The 19,752-nt window shown below is 43.6% G+C and overlaps 1 protein-coding gene across 7 annotated transcripts in view; it reads right to left on the reverse strand.

Annotated features, from left to right (window-relative positions):
* The window catches only part of TRIM44 (tripartite motif containing 44), a 119,013-nt gene that overhangs the window by 18,197 nt on the left and 81,064 nt on the right, over positions 1 to 19,752 (reverse strand). The gene's annotated exons all lie outside the window — the stretch shown is intronic.

Raw genomic sequence — 19,752 nt, forward strand, 5'->3', positions numbered from 1 at the left:
CCTGAGATACCACATTATATTTAGTCATCAGGTCTCCTTAGTCTCCTCTTGGCTTTGACTGTTTCTTAGACTTTCTTGTTTTTGATGACCTTGACAGTTTTGAGGAGTATTGGTCAGGTATTTTTGTAGAATGTCCCTCATTTGGGATTTGTCTGATGCTTTTCTCATGATTAGGCCATGGTTACGGGCCTCGAGAAGGAAAAATCACAGAGGTAGAGCACCATTCTCATCACATCGTACCAAGGGCACATACTATTGATGACTTAGTGCTGTTGATGTTGACCTTGATTACCTGGCTCAGGTAATATTTGTTAAGGTTTTTCCACTGCAAAGTTACTTTTTTCCCCCTTCACATACTGTACTCTCTGGAAGGAAGTCACACCTAAGGAGTGAGGAGTTATGCTCCCCCTGGTTGAAGGTAGAGTATCTACAAAAACTATTTGAAATTCTTCTGAACATGAGATTTGTCTTTTATTCATTTATTTATTTACTGATCATTTGTTTGTATCAGTATGGACTCATGGATACTTATTTTTACACTCTGGGTTATAATCCAATACTACTTGATTTATTTTGTTGCTCTAACTGTTCAGCTTTGGCCTCTGGAAGCTCTTTTAGTCCACTCCTGTGGCCCCTGACAGGCCCTCACCAATGTAAGGGTTGTTCTGAGGTTTTGGGGGAGCACTTCTTTACTTTCTGACACTACAAAATGCTCCAGGCTCATCTTGTATATTTTCTGCTGCAGTCCTAGAATCAGATATTTCTCCAAGCAAAGGCTATGTATTGAATATTTTTAAAAGGATTTGATATATCCCTGTTAAATTGCCCTCCAGAAATCAACTTGCACTGATTTACAATCATTACTCATACAGGTATGAGAATGCCCATTTACCCACATCCTCGCCAATGTCTGGCAGTTTCAAAGTGTCTGAGTGTGTGTGTGTGTGCGCGCGTGCGTGCGTGCGTGTGTGTGTGTGTGTGTGTGTGTGTTTCTCCTGTTTCTCCTCTCTGAAATAACTTCTATGTTATTATTTGGTTTCCTGTTGAACTTCAAGAGGAAAATGCCATGGGGGCTGCAAGCTTTCCCTTTTCTCTGCCTTTCTGTTGGTCTTCTCCAACCTCCCTTCCCTTCCCCACCACTGCTGGGTTTCACAGAACTGACGACCTCCTGTTGTGAGGGCTGAAAGGAACCCTTCTCAAAGCCTCTATTAGGGCCCAGGCAATTCCAGGGGGTAGGGGAGTGAAATGCAGAAAACAGCCGGAGGGTTTACCTTCCCTGTTTCCTGCACCTTCAGGAATTCCACCCGACCCAGTTTCCTCATCTTTTCTCGGCAAGTGAATAATGGAAACCAAATCTCAAGCAGTTTCCCTCCACAGAAATCTTAAACATAAGATTTAATAAAATGCTGGACTTCAAATTTCCTGTTGCCTCAGCTACTGTATCTTAGAAGTTACCAAAGAGGAGAAAAAATCAATCAATAAATACACTCTTGACATTAATCTCTAATCTCTGAATGAACAGTAGGCTTTTTTTTCAAGTGTCCCTTATTAGTTCTTAGTAGTTTTGAGTCCCATGGTGACCTTAAACTGAGGTCCAGAAGTTGTAGAAAGTCAGAAATTGGAAGGACACCAACTCTCAAAACCTACTTCTCATGTCACAGAGGGTTATGAATATGCATTTAAGAGACAGGAACACCTAGGTTTGAGTCACAGCTTTGTCATTTGCTAGCTGTGGGATTTTGAGTTCAGTGCTCTTACCTGGAAATGGAGGACAACTTAGTATCTACCTGAAAGAGTTACTGGAGATTAGATGAGGACTGACATATAGAGAGAGTGCTGGACATATAGAGAGAGAGCTTGGAATGGTACCGGGCACCTAGAAAGTGCTCAATACATTTTATGGTTGGATGAAGAAATCAAGGCTAAGAGACGCTAAAAGTTATACAGGGAGTTGATGGCGGTGAGATTAACTGAAAATCAGTTTCTGGTTCCTGAAAACACCATCATACCTGCAAGCCTCACTTATTAACAAAAGAGAAGAGCTGACCCTGCTGTCACACATGCACTATAGGCATCATTTTGTCAGTGAATGGGTTCAAGACTGCTTCTCAAGCCTGTTCTCTTGGTGTTTGATAATAGGCCGTTCGCTCATAACAATGGTCAAAAGCTATAATTAATTTATTGAGTGCTTTATATGTGCCAACCACTGTGCTCAAAACCTTAGAAGCACCATCTCCCTCTCCCACTGAGTCCACCAGCAAGTTCCGTCCACTCCCACCACACTTCTATCCTATGTCTATCCATTCCTCTTCTCCACTGCCACCACCATCTCTTGCTTGAACTGAGGCAGTTGACTTCCGACTGGTTTTCCTACTTCTATTCTTACTTCACTAGTGTTTAGCTTTCAAACTGCATTCAGAGTAATATTTTTTAAATGTGCAACAGATTATGTCACTGCTCCACTTAAAAATCCTTCGATGGCTTCCTATATCCTTAGAATAAAGCCCATGGCCCACAAATCCCTACATGATTTGGCCCCTGCCTATCTCTAACCTATTTCACGCCACTTGCCAGACACACTGGCTGTCTCTCTGCCCCTCAAATAAGCAGAGTTTGTCCCTGTCTTAAGGCTTTTGCGTTTGCTGTTAAGTTTCAAAAGCTCTCCCCTCACAGCTTGGAATGCTGGCTCCTTAACACTTGGGTCTCAGCTCCAGTGTCACCTTCTCTGAGGCTCTCCCTGACCAAGCAATCTAGAGCAGCCACCCACCCTACCCCTGCGCTATGACTTTAGACTATTGTATTGTCTTCACAGCACTGATCACTATCTAAATTGTTTTGAGATGTAAGGGTCCTTAACTATTTTGTTCCCTGCTATATCACTAGTACCTGATAATGTGCCTGCCACCAGTAAAACCTCAACAGTTTTTCTGAGTGAATGATCAGAACAGCCCCCAAAAGAATTCTTGTTCCAGAAACATTCCAAGTCTTCCCAGGCACACTGTGGGCAACTTGCTGGTCTCAGAGATACTGCCCAGGAATCTCACGGACAGCTTACTATATAGTAAGCCCAGGCTCCACTGATTTTCCAGCTCTCACTGCAATCACCAGGCACATACAGCCACTGGGGAGACCAGCTGTGGATTAAATGCTGTATCACAAGCGATGATTACTCTTACAAATGACTAAGCCTTACTGGTAAAGGATGTGTGTGTTTGATGGACAAGGAATGCTGTGTCACTGAGGGCAAAGCATAAGTAGTTCATGTCCAGCCCTTCCCAAGCAAGGACACTTAAAGAACCAATTCACCTCCATGAGGAAATGTTCTCACCTCCCTTATAAAACAGCTGCACGTTTGGCAACTTCCAGCCCTCTACAATCCAGCTGACTCAAGGCAGTCTTGGATTCCAAGACTTCAACCATTCGCCCCCTCACCCTAATGGTCTATGGAGGGAGAGACTCATCCAGGCCAAGATGGAAATAAAGGGATGTTTATTCACTGCTCCTCTCCTTCCTTTGGATGAAACATCAGCTGAGGTGCAGATCCAGGAGTGGGACAGCTGTGTTAGTTATTGTGGTGGTAGCGACAGATAGTGGAACACACAACTAAGAATCAGAGACATGGCTTCAAACCTCATTCCAGTACACAACAGCAGTATGACCTTGAGCGAGAGGCCTCTTTAAACTAAAGTTTCCATGTCTGTAAAATGAAGATAAGGATACCTATAAGTACTCGCTAAACGGATGTTACTATTATTTACTAGGCCCTGAACTAATCACTTCACCAACATTTTCACATTCAGTTTTCATAATAATAACCCTGTATAATAGCATTACCACTCTATTTTACAGATGAAAGAAGTGAGGAGTAGAGAAATGAATAACATCCCAAGTTCCACAGCTGGCAGAGCTGGAACTAGAGGGCCTGGTCCTTGTTTTTAACCATGGATGGTGGACTCAATGTTGAGTGAAGGCAGCTACGAGGGGACTTGTGAAACCAGCTTGGCTGCATTTATCCAGCTAGGTTACTGGTAATGCCTCATTACCAGTAGCATAGACGGTAACCTCTGGTGATTGCTAAAGATTTTTCCAAGGCCTCGGCAGACTCAAACTCTAAACCGTGTACTAGAAAACTACCTCCCTGCTATGGGGGATCCCAATAGTCTTTTAAAGAAAGGTACAACCAGATGTTTTCAGTTTTTTCAACCACAGCCAGTCTGTGACTTTCCTATAGCAACCTGGCTGCAAGTTAGCCATTTCCCTCCGATTCTCACCTCAGTTCTTGTGAGCTCTAGCAAACAAGAGTCATGCAACCTTTTGCATGACTGCCGCCAAGTCACCATCCCCTGGACGGAGTCTCTCTGGGTCAGACATCAGTTTCAATTTCATTTGTCCTGAGGTGACAGGCACCCAGGTCTCACTCATTTAATTAGGTTGCATAGAAAATATCTTTCAAGGCCTCAGCTGATTTTCACTGCACTGAACTAGAGAATAAAATTGGCATTAAGTCGAGATAATGCCTCCTTGTCTGCCTTCAGGGAACCGGTGATGAGGGTGGTCTGACAGATGCCTGCTTTGCCCTTGCAGCCTCCAGGGGTTCAGAGACTCAGCATGCCTACACGTGGCTGTATTGTAAATGCCAGTCTTTGCCACTTGAACTCCTCGGAGGCTGGGTCTGTTTCTCATTGACCATTTTACCTCGAGTGTTTAACAATATACCTGGCATTTAGGACACATCCGGTGGCTGCACACAGCATCTCTCACTACCTGCCTTGGCCTAGAAGGGATTTAGCTGGTGAAATGAAAGCTGGGGAAGGCTGACCTTCAGGGAAGAAAGCGGGTGCAGCAGGAAAGCAGACCTTCCTCCTAGGAGCGCTAAGACCTGCCTGCTAGGAGAGCGCCTGACGGAGGAGCACGGCATGCGAAGATCGCCCACTTTGGGGAAGGACCAGAATTCCCACCCAAGCCCGCTGAGCTGCATTGACTATAGCAAAGCATTTCAACCTCCCTAAGTCTCAGCCTCTTACCTGTGACACAGGTAATCATTCATTCGCTCTCTCAGTGAACCAATGTTTATCGAGTACTCACAATACATTAGGTACTGCAACAGGTGCTGGCGTTACAGTAGCGAGCCAGACTGACAAAGTCTGGTTCTCACAAAGTTTAATTTCTAGTAAAGAAGGCAACTAATAAGGGAGTAAACAAATTAGTAATTTCAGATAGTGGAAAGCACAATGAAGAAAACAAAGCAGGATGCTGAGATAGAAAACGGTGGGTGCGTGTGTGCTGGGGGGCAACTCAGGAAGGCGAAGCTATCAGGGTCTACTGCTCAGAGTTGAAAAGTATTCAATGAGATAATGGATGCAAAATATTTAGCATACTTACTAACAAGTAATGAGTACTCCACCAAAATTCAACTGTTGTTATATTACTTCCTCCTGAGTCAGCTGCCCCTCTTTCACCTCGCAGTGGCCGAGCCCCTACTACACGCCGGGGAGGGGCATGCAGAGGGGAATCAGACAGGAGCTCACAGTCTGGCAAAGAATGTAGCCTATGTGCTATGAGCAAAGGATGAAGTGGTAAATTCCACCTATGGAGTCAGAAAAGGCTATCACTTAATGTTGACAGATGGATTGGTATTTTCCAGGAAGACTACAGAGCCAGAAGAAGGGCATGGCAGGTGGAAGGAAGAGCTTGAAAAAACTCCTGAAGATGAGAAACAGCCTGGCACGTGCAGAGAGCTGTGGAAAACTCAGGCTGAAGTGGGAGCGGGCACACTGAGAGAAGAAGTATCTCATCAGCAGCTTTTAACGCTTATCTTCATGGGTCATGCTTAAAGTGTCTCCTAAGAAGATGGGGTCGGGGGGATGTGGATGGGAAAGAACAGGAGATGAGAAGCGTGTCAGGGCTCCATACGGCATCTACCACATTGCTAACACTCCATAATGTGAATAAGGGCTATGTTGAAGATGTTCAGCCTGAGGTCTGTGTGACACTACCCAAGGCAGCACAAACAGATGTGTCAAGGGGGGAAACCAAACACCCAGTGGTAACTCAAAATAAATCCTGTGTCAGGGGAAGGCAGGCGTCAGGCTGCTCAAATGTGACTACATCATCAGCACAAGTCTGAGACTCAGCCTATAAGAGGAATGCAGGTGCCAGCGCATGATGCTGGGGGTCTGGAGTGAACGGACTCTTGCTCCCAAGCAGAGCCAAGGACTCCCTCTTTGCCAAAGCCAGACCCACTTGTCCAAGAGTCTAAGGCCCAGGCTGGGGACATGAGAGGGCCCTGTAATAGGGAAACAGGAAACTACAAGGAGGTTTCTTGTGCCAAGTTAATAACTCAGGCATCTCTGCCAGCACATTTTCTCTGAGATGAGTGTAACTGCAGAGGAGATGTTTGTGTAAGGGAACCATTCAGATAGAGCCCCGGTTCCCTGCCTGTTTACTACTCTGTCCTATCCCTGCCCTTGCAGTAAATGCTCTTGTCATGAGTCTCCCCAGGAAATGGAGAAGAAATTAAGGAAGCCATCTCCACCCCCAATATTCCAAAAGCTTATAATACAGCCAACAGGTCTGGACTGTAGGAATCTGCCCCTGCTGGGAGGAAGGCTGCTTAATGCAGACAGCCAAAGAGATGAATATCACATCCACCGTGCATTCAGCCAGTCTTACCAGAGGCTCTCCTTGGACTCCAGGTTAGTGCTGTCAGATGAGAGAGGGCACTAGTCTGGCCAGGAGAGAGGAAGATGACCCAAAACACATGAATAGACCAAGCGGGAGAGCCAAAGCAAAGTGAGAAAAGAGGAACTGAACACTACAGGTCTACATCCGTTTGCATGCCATTGCCCAATCACAAGACTGAACAAAGCCCACTGCTCTGACTCAAAGGGCTGCCCTAGGCAATGGAGGAAATCACATACACCCAACATGGCATCATGCAGAAAGCAGTCCAGCCTTTGTCACATTCAAAAGATTTCTGCATAAGTCAGTGAGTGTAAAGACCGTATCAGAGTCGTTCCTTTAGTCTAAGGTACTGCACTTTTGGCTTAGCCTCCAGAGTTAAAAATCAGTAGATATTACAAGACAAGAGTAGGCCATGGGATCACCGTAAGCCCCTTGAGCACACGTGAGTTTCTGGGTGAGTCAGCTGTCATCTCAGAAGCTGATGGGTTAAGATGGATGGTTAAGTTTTGCTGGGGAAAAAGAAGTAATACTCTTTAAAGGACCAGGACTAGGGTATAAGTATAGGATAATGAGGGAAGCAGATAAAGATTATTAAAGACACATTCTGCCTTCCTCCTAGGTTTTCCTGAAGCCAGCTCTGCTGTGACACTCCAATGACATAATCCTACCACTTCAGACCTGTTTCATGCATCTGCAGAAGAACCTGTTTATGGCTCAGTCTCAACATAAATCAGGTGTCATTAAGGTTTATTTATAATACCCAGAAAGCGACTGTTCTCAACTGGCCCAGTAATAGGGCTCAGCCAGAGCAGACAATCCAAACACCCCACCAGCCACCAGGGGGATGTTCCCCTTGGTATCGAGTAAGGCCCAGTCACCCTCTAGGCCTGCGTAGTCGAGGGGCATCTGCCAGCAATCTAGATGGCTCCCTGCTGCCAGACTCTCAACCCTGGCTTTCAGACTGAGAGGCGCAGGAAGGGCACAGAGAAACCAAGGTTTGAATCCAGTCCTTCCACTTATTACCTGGGTCCCCCTGGACAAAACTTACTCCACCGGGCCTCAGTTTCCTCATCTGTAAAACAGGGTTCATGGCTCACAGGTTTTTCATGAATGTAAGAGCATATGGCACATGGTAAATGCTCATCAAGGGACCGCTCTTGTCATGAAATGGTGCGCAAGACAGTGCCTGCACGTACCCAACTTTCCCCACATGTGGCTCGGTTCCCTTCTTCTTGCCTGGATTAGATCCTCTCTCAGGCTCCACATTCAAAGTCCCAATCAGAATTAAAGTTTATACACGACAGTAAGCATATCAGATGGCTCTTCTACACCAGCATGAGAAGTTAACAAAAGTGCATAGACCTTTTTCTTCTCCCACCCACTCCCCCGCTCACTACTTAAAACACGGCACAGGGTCCTCACCCAGCCCAGCACAGATGGGTCGTAGGGGCGGGGGGCGGGGGCGGGGAATGACAACAAAATAAATATTTCAGCTCACCACTTTGGGGAAAAGATGCGAGAATTTCTTTAGGGGTTATTTTTAAATTAAAAAACATTTGCTGTTAGACTATAAAGCCACTCCTCCCTAAAAATTATTTTTAGGGCCCTTGGCTGAAATCTATACAAAAGGAAAAAAAAGAAGTTAAAAAGAAGATGATAATTCTGTATATAGGAGTTTAAGAAAAGCCTATGGAACTACCTGTTTTATGTTCAGCTAGAAAGAGAAAGCTCTATTCCTTCTCAAAGTGCTTCTCCAATCTCTCTGAAGGCTGATTTCTTTTTTGTTTCACCAGCTTCACTCAGATATCACTGACATATCACATGGTGTAATTTAAGGTATATAATGTGATGATCTGATACATGTGCATATTGTGAAATGTTTACCACAATAAGGTTAGTTAACACATCCTTTACCTCACATTAATTACCATTTTGTTATTGTTGTTATGATCTAAGTCTGATTTCTGCTCAGAGCCTGGTGGGATGAAGGATTCTGGTGAGTACTCAGATGCCTCTTCTTGCCCACTGACGAGGATGGGCTCTGAAAACGGGGTTGGATGTGGGGACCAAGGCTGGAACCACTGGTCTATAAGAAAGACAATATGATCACCCACTCAACTCTTACTCATTTTAAATGGCATGAATGGTCACATGTGGCTGTAAAGGGCAACCTTGCTAGGGGTCAAAATGAGATTCTCAGATGAGGCCTAGCACAAGAATGTAAAACTCGTCTGGAGGAGGAGAGGAGGATAACTCCATGAATCTGACATAACTCCATACCAGAGGCTTTATTTTTTCTCTTTCATTCCAACTCCTCCCTCCCCTCTCCTCTGGTAAAGAACAGTAATAGCACTGAAATCCACAGATAATCCTTCAATCTCTGTGGCAGCTCCACTTCTAAACTCCTCCTTCACACTGACGGTTTTAACAGCTGCTAACAAGTCGTAACAAGGACCTCTCTTGCTCCAGCCTGGAATATCGATATCCCTTCTCTTTCCCTACTCAGATCATACCAGCCTTCAAGTCTACGTCTTTCATGAGGGTGTGATGACCCTCCAGCCTACAGAGACTACTCATCATTCCCCCTCAGACTCTCAGAGTCTGGGTCCTGCCTGTAGGGCCCAGGGGAACTTAGCGATTATACTGTTCATGGGGGAGTGGTAGAAATGCAGGATCCTGAGGGCTGGTGAGACCAGGTGAGATAAAAGCAACTAATTAAGAGAATATGCATGAAAACTGCCACGGAGGCAAGGCTAGAGGGGCAGAGTGGCAGCTGGAGCAGTGAGCCACGTCCGTAAACAGGATCATTCATTACAAAGTCCAACCTTCAGAAGGTCCAGGAAGGCTAGAAAGTAGAATGCAAGGTGGGAAGGACTGAAGCATTCAGGAGGGAGGCTGTGAACATGATGGGCACGGGAAGGCGGTCCTGGCTGTGTGGTTCGGGTCAAAGCGCCTGAAAGGTTCAAGAAAGTCACACAAGACTGGGCACGAAGCACTTAATGTGAAATCCATGTCCCTGGCATTGATCCCCACCACCACAGGCATCTCTTGTGGTGCTATTAACGTGGTGTGAGGCTTGCCTTCTTCTCCTCTGGATAGCGAGCAGCCCCTCAAAGGCATGTACTGCGACTTATCCCAACTCAGATTAGCAGTTTTGTGTCTAAGACTTGTGAAATGAAGATAAGGGCTTTGCATTTTTCCTCCATTTCCTGTACGTCAATCACCTTCCCCTTGGTGAAGACAGTCGGAATCAGAAGGTTAAAAAAAGTGGGAGGCAGTCTAGACGCCCTGGGGTGGGGGTCAGGCGGTGGGATAATGGCTGGTGGGCTCCAGTGTAGGCAGGATACTCCTAAGGGCACTGCACGCCTCTCACAGTGATAACACAGACACTGCAGAAATGTACTTCAAGCTGCCCTGTGTTCATTATCTTTGCTTTCATTTTGTTTTCGGTTGGTGTTGTTTAAGAATGTGGAAGTTTACCTGCCCCATAATCCTCTACTGATTATACTTCCACACTGGATAGAGGTGGCAAAAGGTGTGAGAGGAATCTTTGGAGCCACTCCTCCAGCTGCCTGCCAGTTGCTCTGGGATCCATCATCTTTGCTTTGCTGGAGCAGAGCCTGGCTCCCTCCTCTAGTCCCCACTGCTTTCCCAGAGGTCAGCCACAAGTTCACATCAAGCAACAAGCAGGGATTACAAACTGTGTGCCTGCTGGGAATATCTTTCTAGTGTCAAGCAACCATTAAAAGCACTTAAGGAAATCACAAGAGGGAGATGAGAGAATACTTTGGGGAGGCATAGTATAGGGAGGGCAGAAGGGAAAGCATCAGCCCACCTCCTGCCTTGGAGGGAAAAACAGGCCATAAAAAGCAAATTGGTTCTAAAGAATGGGGCTTCCTTAGGAAAACTACAGAACATTGTATCTTTCAACCAGTCTCCTGCTGGGGCCAAAACACTTCAGGGTGCCTGGGAAACTTTTGCTAATACAGAGTAAAATGACATTTTAAGCAACTATGTATTTAAAAAAAAACTATTCAATGAGCATGTATTATAATAGGTTCTAACATACAGTCTCTCATCCCATTTGGACTGCATCTTTGTGAAGAAGACACTATGATTCCCCGTTTTACAGATGTGGAAACTCAGGTTCAGAGAGGTCAGTGGCTCAACCATGTTTGGAGTTCAGGTTTGTCTGACTGCAAAGCCAATATTCTTCCTACCAAAAAAAATATTGGGCTGTGACTCCTTGCCAAGTCTGTATCATTCTGACCTACCTGTTGTTACGCCTGGATTAATTAGGTACTAGCTTGGGTGGTCTGTAGAGCCCAGTGGCCTTTCCTGTCCACTGATTAAAGGAAGAGTAAACCTATCTGTCTTAAGTGGGCTAACTGAGTCTCTGTGATGGAGTCTTTCTTCAATCTCTAGGTGTCAATAACCATCTAAAAGGGAAGGACTGGTTCTGAGATAAGCAGCTAAGGTAACCTTGGGAAAGTCACTTTGCTCTCTGAGTTTAGTATCCTCATCTGTAAAATGGGTCTAATAAAACCTATGTAATACTAAATAAGACACCTTATTAAAAGCCTTAATATTATATCTGGCACAAGGTAAATACTTTATAAATGACAGCTATTATTGTAATTTCTGTTTTATTTCAGATCAACAGTTTTGGAAAATACACAGGTTTAGCATCAATTTGTTCCCATTCAGTAGACGCTGTTTATTGTTGAAAATTTTTTTTAAATCTTGAGTTTGTTTCATACCTAAGAACAACTATAACAAAAGAATGGCAGTGGAAGCACAGACAACTTGAGTTGAAGAAAGAGAGACATATTGTCTCTGGGGCTGGTCCTCTCCCTTTCTGTTCAGTCATCTTAGAGCAGACTATAAGCACAGGTATTTAGAGACTAGAAACTTATGCTATATACACATATGGCAGGAACCTTGAGCACTTTAGGAGGGGAAAGACATGTGTAGGATGAATTAATGCAAATGGCTTTGCTTCTAATTATATAGTCCCCTGAAGGCCCATTTGCTAGAGGAACTCTCTTAAGATGGGCAGCTCCTGGGGAGGGCAGTTCAGGCTGGTTCCCTGGCTTGCCAGCCATCTTAATCGAGCAGGGAGCAGCAAACTGAAGGAGAATCAGGCTGACGCTGTGTCCTCGCCCTTGCTCCTCACTCTGACCCCAACAGGGGCACAAAGACCCAGAGGTTCTTGGTGGGTTTTAATCTCCTGTACTCAAAGCTGCTCTGGTGGTAAACTGCATCTTCTTCTGTTCTCTGTCCATGGAAACTTGAAGCCACTGCTGCTGGAGACAGCTTCTATCTGCATCCTCATTTCTGCACCCCTTTCAGAAAGGCTTTCTAGGTTTGAAGCAAGACTAAACCCTGCCCCAGGGCAAAAGTAAACTGTGCTTCAAATCACTGGCCCTGAGGAAATGGTGAACGATTTTTCTCTTAACTGTTTTACCGCTTTTCTTTCAGAGGATACAGCAAGCCATTCCAGTCATTTGAATTTGCAAGAATGGAGAATTTGGGACTCAGAGATTCAACTCACAGCTAGATACATTTGCGTTTTAACTAATCCCCCAAACAGTATATTTGGTTCTACAGAACTTCCTGTAAAATAGTGGGCTTTTCAGTATAGGACAAGTGCTAGTAGCTTTTTGGCATGAAGGAAGGAAAGAACAATAACTTCTTTAAGGTTATTGCACTGGTCTTAACTGGGCTTATATCTGTAGGTAGATTTGGGGAAACTAGTTCTCTCAAGTCTGTCTTTCAGGTATTGACAGAAGAGTCAGGTGATGCAGTATGTAAAAATTAAACCTCCAGAGACTCAGAGGAAACAAAGAAGGACAGGCATTGAAATTCCACAGCCTAGTTTTTTGATAGAGATTTTCAGCAATAAAAAGCTGGTGAGATGTAAGATTACTTAGAGACCTAGAAAGACATTTTGCTCTCCCCCAAGCGAAATTTTAGTCTTGCTTGCCGTTTTTTGTTAAAGGCAAAACCAAACATTTCCAGACCCCCTAATGGATTGCATACTGCAAATGTGTGTACAAACACACAAGCACACGTGCACACACCCATACCCATTCTAAATTCAGTTTGCAACCTCTACTCCTTTAATTTGCCTTGCAATCACTGAGTCAGTAATCCTAAACTGAGTAACCAATTTTTATTAATGGGCAACTCCTGCATATCTAAAAGACTTAGCTGGAATAGGTGTGGTATAAAAACGTAGGATTTTACAGAAATTTAGGATACTCTTACATTCTGTAAACCACCACATCACCTCCTTTTAATTTCTAGAAACTTCGAATGAGGACTCACAATATTGGGCCTCCCAGGTTATCTTCCAGGTACCCTTTAAGGGCTAAGATCCCAAGTCTTGGAAAGGATATGTTTGTCATAGATATATCTAAAAAGATATCACCCCAAGAACCCCCTGCAGGCTGCAGGCTAAATGTCTGGCACCTTACGGCCTACATATTGTTTCAAACATAGGGGAGGCCGTTTCTCGTTTCTCGCATAGCTGAATACCCCACCCTCTCTGCACGAAGGGGCTACATTCTACCACAGTCTGGCATTTCAGACTCTGTGACTAGTTACCATCCCTCTACTTCATAGACAGACTCTCATCATAAAGATCAGGTCACATAACTAAACCCAAACTGAGCACATTCTGCTCCCTGGTTGGCCTCACTATTTACCCTCAAAGTCAAAAAGGCTGTGACCGTGTGTGGCTGACTGATGGGGTGATTTGCTGTTACCAAGCATATCAACCTCGCTGGCTGTGCACATGAAGGCAAGAAGATCTTGGGGTACCCCCAAACCTGGTTCCCTCAATCAGCAAGGCTTTCCCTCTGCCTTTCTAACAACACCTGACTGTAATTTGTGCCCATTAAGTAGGCCCTTCTATTCCTAAGGAAACCTGCTTGTGCAGGTTTGCTGATGTGCACAGCACATTACTTCCAACGTGCCCTTCCAGGAAAGGGCCTGACTCCCACTTCTGGTGCACAATTCATTCTGACCCAAACATCCTGTCTGCTGCATGAACGCAAAAACATATGCACACACACAGGGCATCCCTCGTTTTCTCTGGAGTAATGGGAGCCTGGGCAATACTTTATTCATTTACCCACATAAATTAGAATGGAGCACTGAAAACACCAGTGACATCTACACAGATAACAAAATGTATTCATTATGGTCGGTGCTATTACAGTGACAGGAAATGCATTCCTAATGGAGGACATTTGAAATAATGTGTTGCTGGATTCTGTGTCCATAAAAGCAATAATGAAGAAACAGGAGTGGGTCAAATAAAAGGAGTAAGAGGGGCACGGGGGGGTGAGGTCTGGGCAATGTCAGTGAGACGGCACATCCACTGGATTCACGGGAAGAGAGTTATGATAGTTTAAAGGCAGGAGAGGCAAGAAGGGCATCTGGCTGACATTCTGGAGAACTGAGGTTTGAATCCTGGCTCTGCTATATGCCAGCTGTGTGATCCTGGGGCAAGTCATGTCAATACCCCCTTAGTTATGTCAATATCCAGACTGCTCAGTTTTAAAAGGAGGAGCTACCTCACAGGACTGCATGAGGAGGACATGAGAGAGCATATGTAAAGTGCTCAGCTGCTCTGGTGGTAATAAGCATATGATCAACATTAGCTTTCCTTTTTCTTCTGGTTATCACGAAATAAATGCACAGCGCTGTGATTTCAGGCATCATCTAGCTCTCTGAATCTCCAAATCCAAGTTTCTTCTTCTGCAACGTGGAGCTAATAACACCTGCTCTCCCTACTGCGTGAGCTTATTATGAAGAGCAAGTGAAATGGAATGTTTGGCATATACTATTGATTGGCTGACTTAGTCATTCTCAACTCACTCTCCCTGCTGCGTTCTATTCTGGAGTGTGGAAGGTTAAATATGTGCATACCGAGCCTGTACTGCAGTGGCGGGATGCGGACATGGAAGGAGCCCAGTTCAAGCCTGACACAGAAGGATAAGTCTTCCAGTGGTGGGCGGGGGCTGTGTGCTGGGAAAGCGTTTACTTTTCTGATTAATACAGACATGGCCCTTCTTTTGACCCCTTCTCCATGCTTGAACGTGGATATGACACCCAAAGCTGCAGCCCTTTTTCAATCATAAGGCAACAATCACGAAGGAAAAGCCCAGGGAGTCTCAGAGGCACATGGCAGTACTGACATCATTAGCCACTGAACCAAAGCCAGCAGTCACCTCCCTCCACACTTATTATGTGAAACAAATAAACCTTTGTTTGCTTAAGCTACTGATACCAGAGTTCTCTCTTACTCAAAGCTGAGCACAATTCCAATACAGTGCATTAAGTACTCCGGAGTATTAAAAGCCCCATATATATAAAGTACACAATCTTCCCTCTGCCAAGAAGTTCATTCCCTTGGACCCGTCTGGCTAATTTATATATATCCTTTAAGCATAGGTTTAGTAGTATCTCTTCTAGGAAGCTTTCCAATACCCTATCCCTCACATTTTTCCCACCCTTTGGACTTCTCAAAGCCTCCATACCACCCCTATCAGTGCACGTTACACTGCTTTGTAATGATCCGTTTACTTGTCTCTTTGCTCCACCAGTTGCTTAAAATGTCTCAACAGCAAGGATCCCTATTTTAGCCATTTAAAAAATTTCGTACCACTTGTCATAATACCTGGCACACAGTAGATAACTCATTAAGGATTTGTTGAAATACTGAATAAAACAACGAAAGAATGACCTGAAAGGGCATGAGGTAAATGATAGCCTGTGTAGCCTTAGTATCCATTCATATTTTTGAAACACTGCAAATAGCTTTCTAATTCCTATTATTACTTTCAGGGTACCTAGGTTGGGAAAGCATAGGTCTAGACAGTGATTTACCGTTTTCAGTCATTCCACTTGATCCTTATTTGAGTTCATGACATTCCCTTATTCCAGCCTCCTAAATTATTTTCTGCTGCATATTTATTGAGTCCATACTTATCTACACAAAACTAATTTTATTTCCTTCCTTGTTGTTTTAGAATTTACCCTTGTGATAACCAAAGACATCCTGGGAATAAATGTTATTTGGCACCAAAATAAATGTTCACACCATCCAGCAGCTCCCTTCCTAGGTGTCTTGAGTTCTGTCTGTGTGACTGGAGCTTCTGGAGGCGTCCTGCTGTCTCTGCCATATCTGTGTCCTTACCATCCTTGGACGCACAGTGTGCAGGTCCTCAGGCTGAGCCTAAAGTACGTGGTTCTCCAGCAGGAAACAGATGTAAACTCTCGTGTCCTCTCTCTTCCAATAAAGCCAGCTTGTCTCCATTACTTATATAGATCACAGCCTTCTTGAAGTAACATTACTAATCCCATTGCAAAATATCCAGAAAAATGCATTATGATTCAGATTATAAATCAGAAACATGTTCTATTATTAGGCACATTACATTAAAAAAAAGTCTAAAAGGTGAAGTGGTCTCCCTGTGACAGTCACCAGTGGCCAGCCTCAAGTCTGAACTCCCGTTCCCTTTGCCTCTGATGTTCACCATGCCCATTTTTGCTTGGCTGGCCCCTTTGTTCAGTCTGGTTTCAGCTGAAAAGTGACCTCCTTAGCCCTTCTTTGAACACCTTATCTGTAGCAGCTTCTTCTCCCCAGCTCCCTTCTATCGAGTCACCCTGTTTCATTTCCTTTCTAACACTGCTATCTGAAATTATTTTCTTTATTTAGTGGTTTACAAGTTTTTTGTCTATCTCTTCCCACTTGAATTAAATTCCACCAGAGAAGGGATCTCATCTGTCTTGTTCGCCCTGTATCCTCAGCAACAAGAGCTGTGTCTGGCATAATATAGGTGCTTAATAAACTGTGTTGAAAATGAATAAGAAGAAAATGGACAGTGTGTATTCACTCAGTGAATCCATTTTGCTGCCCTTTACTTGAGTTTCCCTTTGGGAGTGAGGATGAAGATGGGGTTGAGGGCTATCATGAATCCTTAGAGGTGGTGAGGTTAGCTTTGGGAGGCTATGTGGAGTTACGGAAAGAGCTAGAGTTCTGGTTCTGCCACTTTACTAATTGCAACATGTCCCTTACTCTCTCTGAGCTTCAGTTTTGTCATCTGAATGGTAAATTGTTTCAGAAGATCAGTATAACAATTAAATGAGACAGCGATGGCACATAGTAAATAAGTTAGTCCCCCTTTGCCTGTCCCTTAAGGCTGTAAAAAGAGGAAGTAGTCCAGGAGCCACAGGAAAGTGGTCTAATGCTTTTTCCCATTCTAGCAGTCACCTTAGCAACCGCGACGATTCTTCACGGAGATAATGTCAACCTGCTGTATCACGGAGGTTAGCCCACAGGCCAATTTTGAAGTCCTGAGTATATTCTCAAAACACTGAGCATGAGTCTACTTTGAAAGATTATTAGAAATTTATTCCTCTCTTCTCAACCTTACATCAACTTACATTAAACTGAGGCTGATGTTATTTCACAGAGGTAAGCTTATAAATCTGTTTTAAAGAGCTTTGGGTACTGATCCTGCCACAACGTGTGCTTCTTGTAGTGTCATCAAAAGCACACATTCAAAGCCATCAAAAATTTGTGGTCTCCAGGCCTGCTAGAGAAACTTCTGGTGACATCTTCTTTGATAGATATTTACTTGTTTGAACTCATGTAATTCCTTACACTCAATTTATTCTACCCATTCATTTGTTAACTCAACATGCATGAACTGAGCGCCAATTGCATGTTTAGCCCTAGTAGTAAGAGTTACTATATCCTAGCAGTTATTAAATGTTAAACACTGTGCCAAACCCCTTATGAGCATCAGGTCACCCCACGGGCATTATGATTATCCCCATTTTACAGACAAGAGAGCTAAACTGAGGAGTTTACATAAATTGCTTATGTGGACAATTAATGGTGGCTAGTACTTTAACCTAGGTCTTTCTGACACCAACCCCATTCTGTTTCACAATACTCTAGCAAGCAGGTCTTGAAAATACACTTGGTACTTATCAGGGTCTTAGATACATTCCTGAATTAAAAAGAAACAAGGCTAGACGACATGACCTTTCTCACGGTAGGCACTCCATTTATTCTTCTTTGTATTCCCACCCCCTTAAACAATAATGAGAATGTGGCTCCTGTTTGCAAAGATGTAGTAGAGTCAAATAGACAAGTTTGCATGAAAGACCTTAAGAAGAAGCCCAAGACACAAAACTGTACAGGGTACAAAATGTGTGAGTGATTATAGCTAGAGAATGGGTTTTACTCTATAACCAAACAACAAAATGAGGAGACTGGATTAGCCTGGGCATTAGAGACTCAAATGCTTACAGGGGCCTAGTAGGTAATATGAATGAATGAAGTGAATAAATTGGGCCAGGTGGAGTCTGGTAAATTGCAAAGTACATACCCCATCTAAGGAGCCAGCTGGTCAATGTCATGGGTAAATATAGATCCAGTATTGTCAGAAATTTTGAATTTCCAAAAGAAGCTGAAAAAAATCTGCTTTTTGACATGAAATCTTTCAATTTTTAAATGCTGGTCAGTAATTCATAAATTCAAAAAAATACTTTATAAGGCAAACAAAACATATCCTTAGGCTAGATTTGACTGATGACCCATCAGTTTGCGGTTTTTGAATTAGACTATATTTCATAATCTTTTCATCACCAAGGATCCCCACGTACCCTCCAAAGGTTTCAGAATTTGGAACTCTGTCTAACATACAACGTTTCTGAATATTTAATTAGTTTTCTTGCACGAATTAAATAATCAATAACTGACAAATTAGGTCACCATGGGGGAAAACAGCTAACGTAACTCTGCCCTGTTGCAGTTAAATGTAAGATTTCCCACTATAAGTTTTGAAATATTGAAAATAGTTCATAGACTTTTATTTCTATCTTCATAGATCCTTCTGGGGTCTGAAGAGCCCAGTTAGAAATTAAACATGTAGATTTCTAAGATCTGGTGACAGTGAGGCATAGTGGGAAAACGTGGGAACTGGAGTCAAACAGAATTGGGTTGAATCCTAGCTCTCCAGCTTAGTAGCTGAGTGAAGGTCAATAAATTATTTAGCATCTTTTACTTATTTGCAAAATGGGAATAATTTGTGATCCATGTTTTTCTCTTACTGTCACCATCTAATTAAAAGAAGCAGCCCAGGTAACAGCCCACTTAATACCATTATGATGATTAAAATAGTTCCAGCTCACAAATGAACAAAACAAAAGGTCATCTATCATGAACAGGAGCTATGATGACATGCACACTGATGGAGGAGGAGCACACCTATGACCTTCTATTACACCTTTCATCCAAGGAACTCCAAGTGCTTGATGACAGCCCGAAGTTAGAGCTGGAGAACCAGAAACTTGGTGTGTTTATGAGTCTTGCCTAAAGTCGTGCCCTGCCTTAGGTGAGCAGATGCCAGAGGGTCTACGCCTTAGTACCTCTTGCTAACTAACAAAAAAACTGCATCTTTGTTGCCACCACTAACATATGTATTAATAACTGAACTCATCACTATACGATTTTATTATTCACAAAATCATTCTCACAAAATCATTCAACACACATTTATCATGTGCTCCTCACAAGCACCCAGGCTGGGGAGGCACACGTCAGCCCCATTTTGTGAATCAGAAAACAGGTTCTAAGAAGTTGGAACTAGTTTATGGACCAAACTAGTTTATGGACCAAATTAGTAAGAGGCGGAAGTAACTCCAGTGACCTCAAATTCATGGTTTTTCTCATTAACCCGACCTATAAGAGGCCACAGCAAATGAGAAACAGGGGTGCTGTTAGGAGCCACGTGCTAGTTGAGTGAGCACTATTCTGTTTATCTGTGAAGTGCTAGGTGTATAAGAAACGGAACTTGTTCTGGGATGAACAAGAGATACAGGCACTTAGGGGCACTCTGTTGTCTAACTATAAAAAACTGTGTTAAGAAAAACTAAATTGTCATCTTAGATTACACACTAGCTTGCCTCTGTAGGGTCGCAGAGCAGAACATTGTTCAATTGTGCTTACCTTTTCCAATTTACCCTCCTGGCCTGCCCCCACCT

Source organism: Stenella coeruleoalba (assembly GCF_951394435.1).
Source record: "Stenella coeruleoalba genome assembly, chromosome: 8".
Lineage (NCBI taxonomy): Eukaryota > Metazoa > Chordata > Mammalia > Artiodactyla > Delphinidae > Stenella > Stenella coeruleoalba.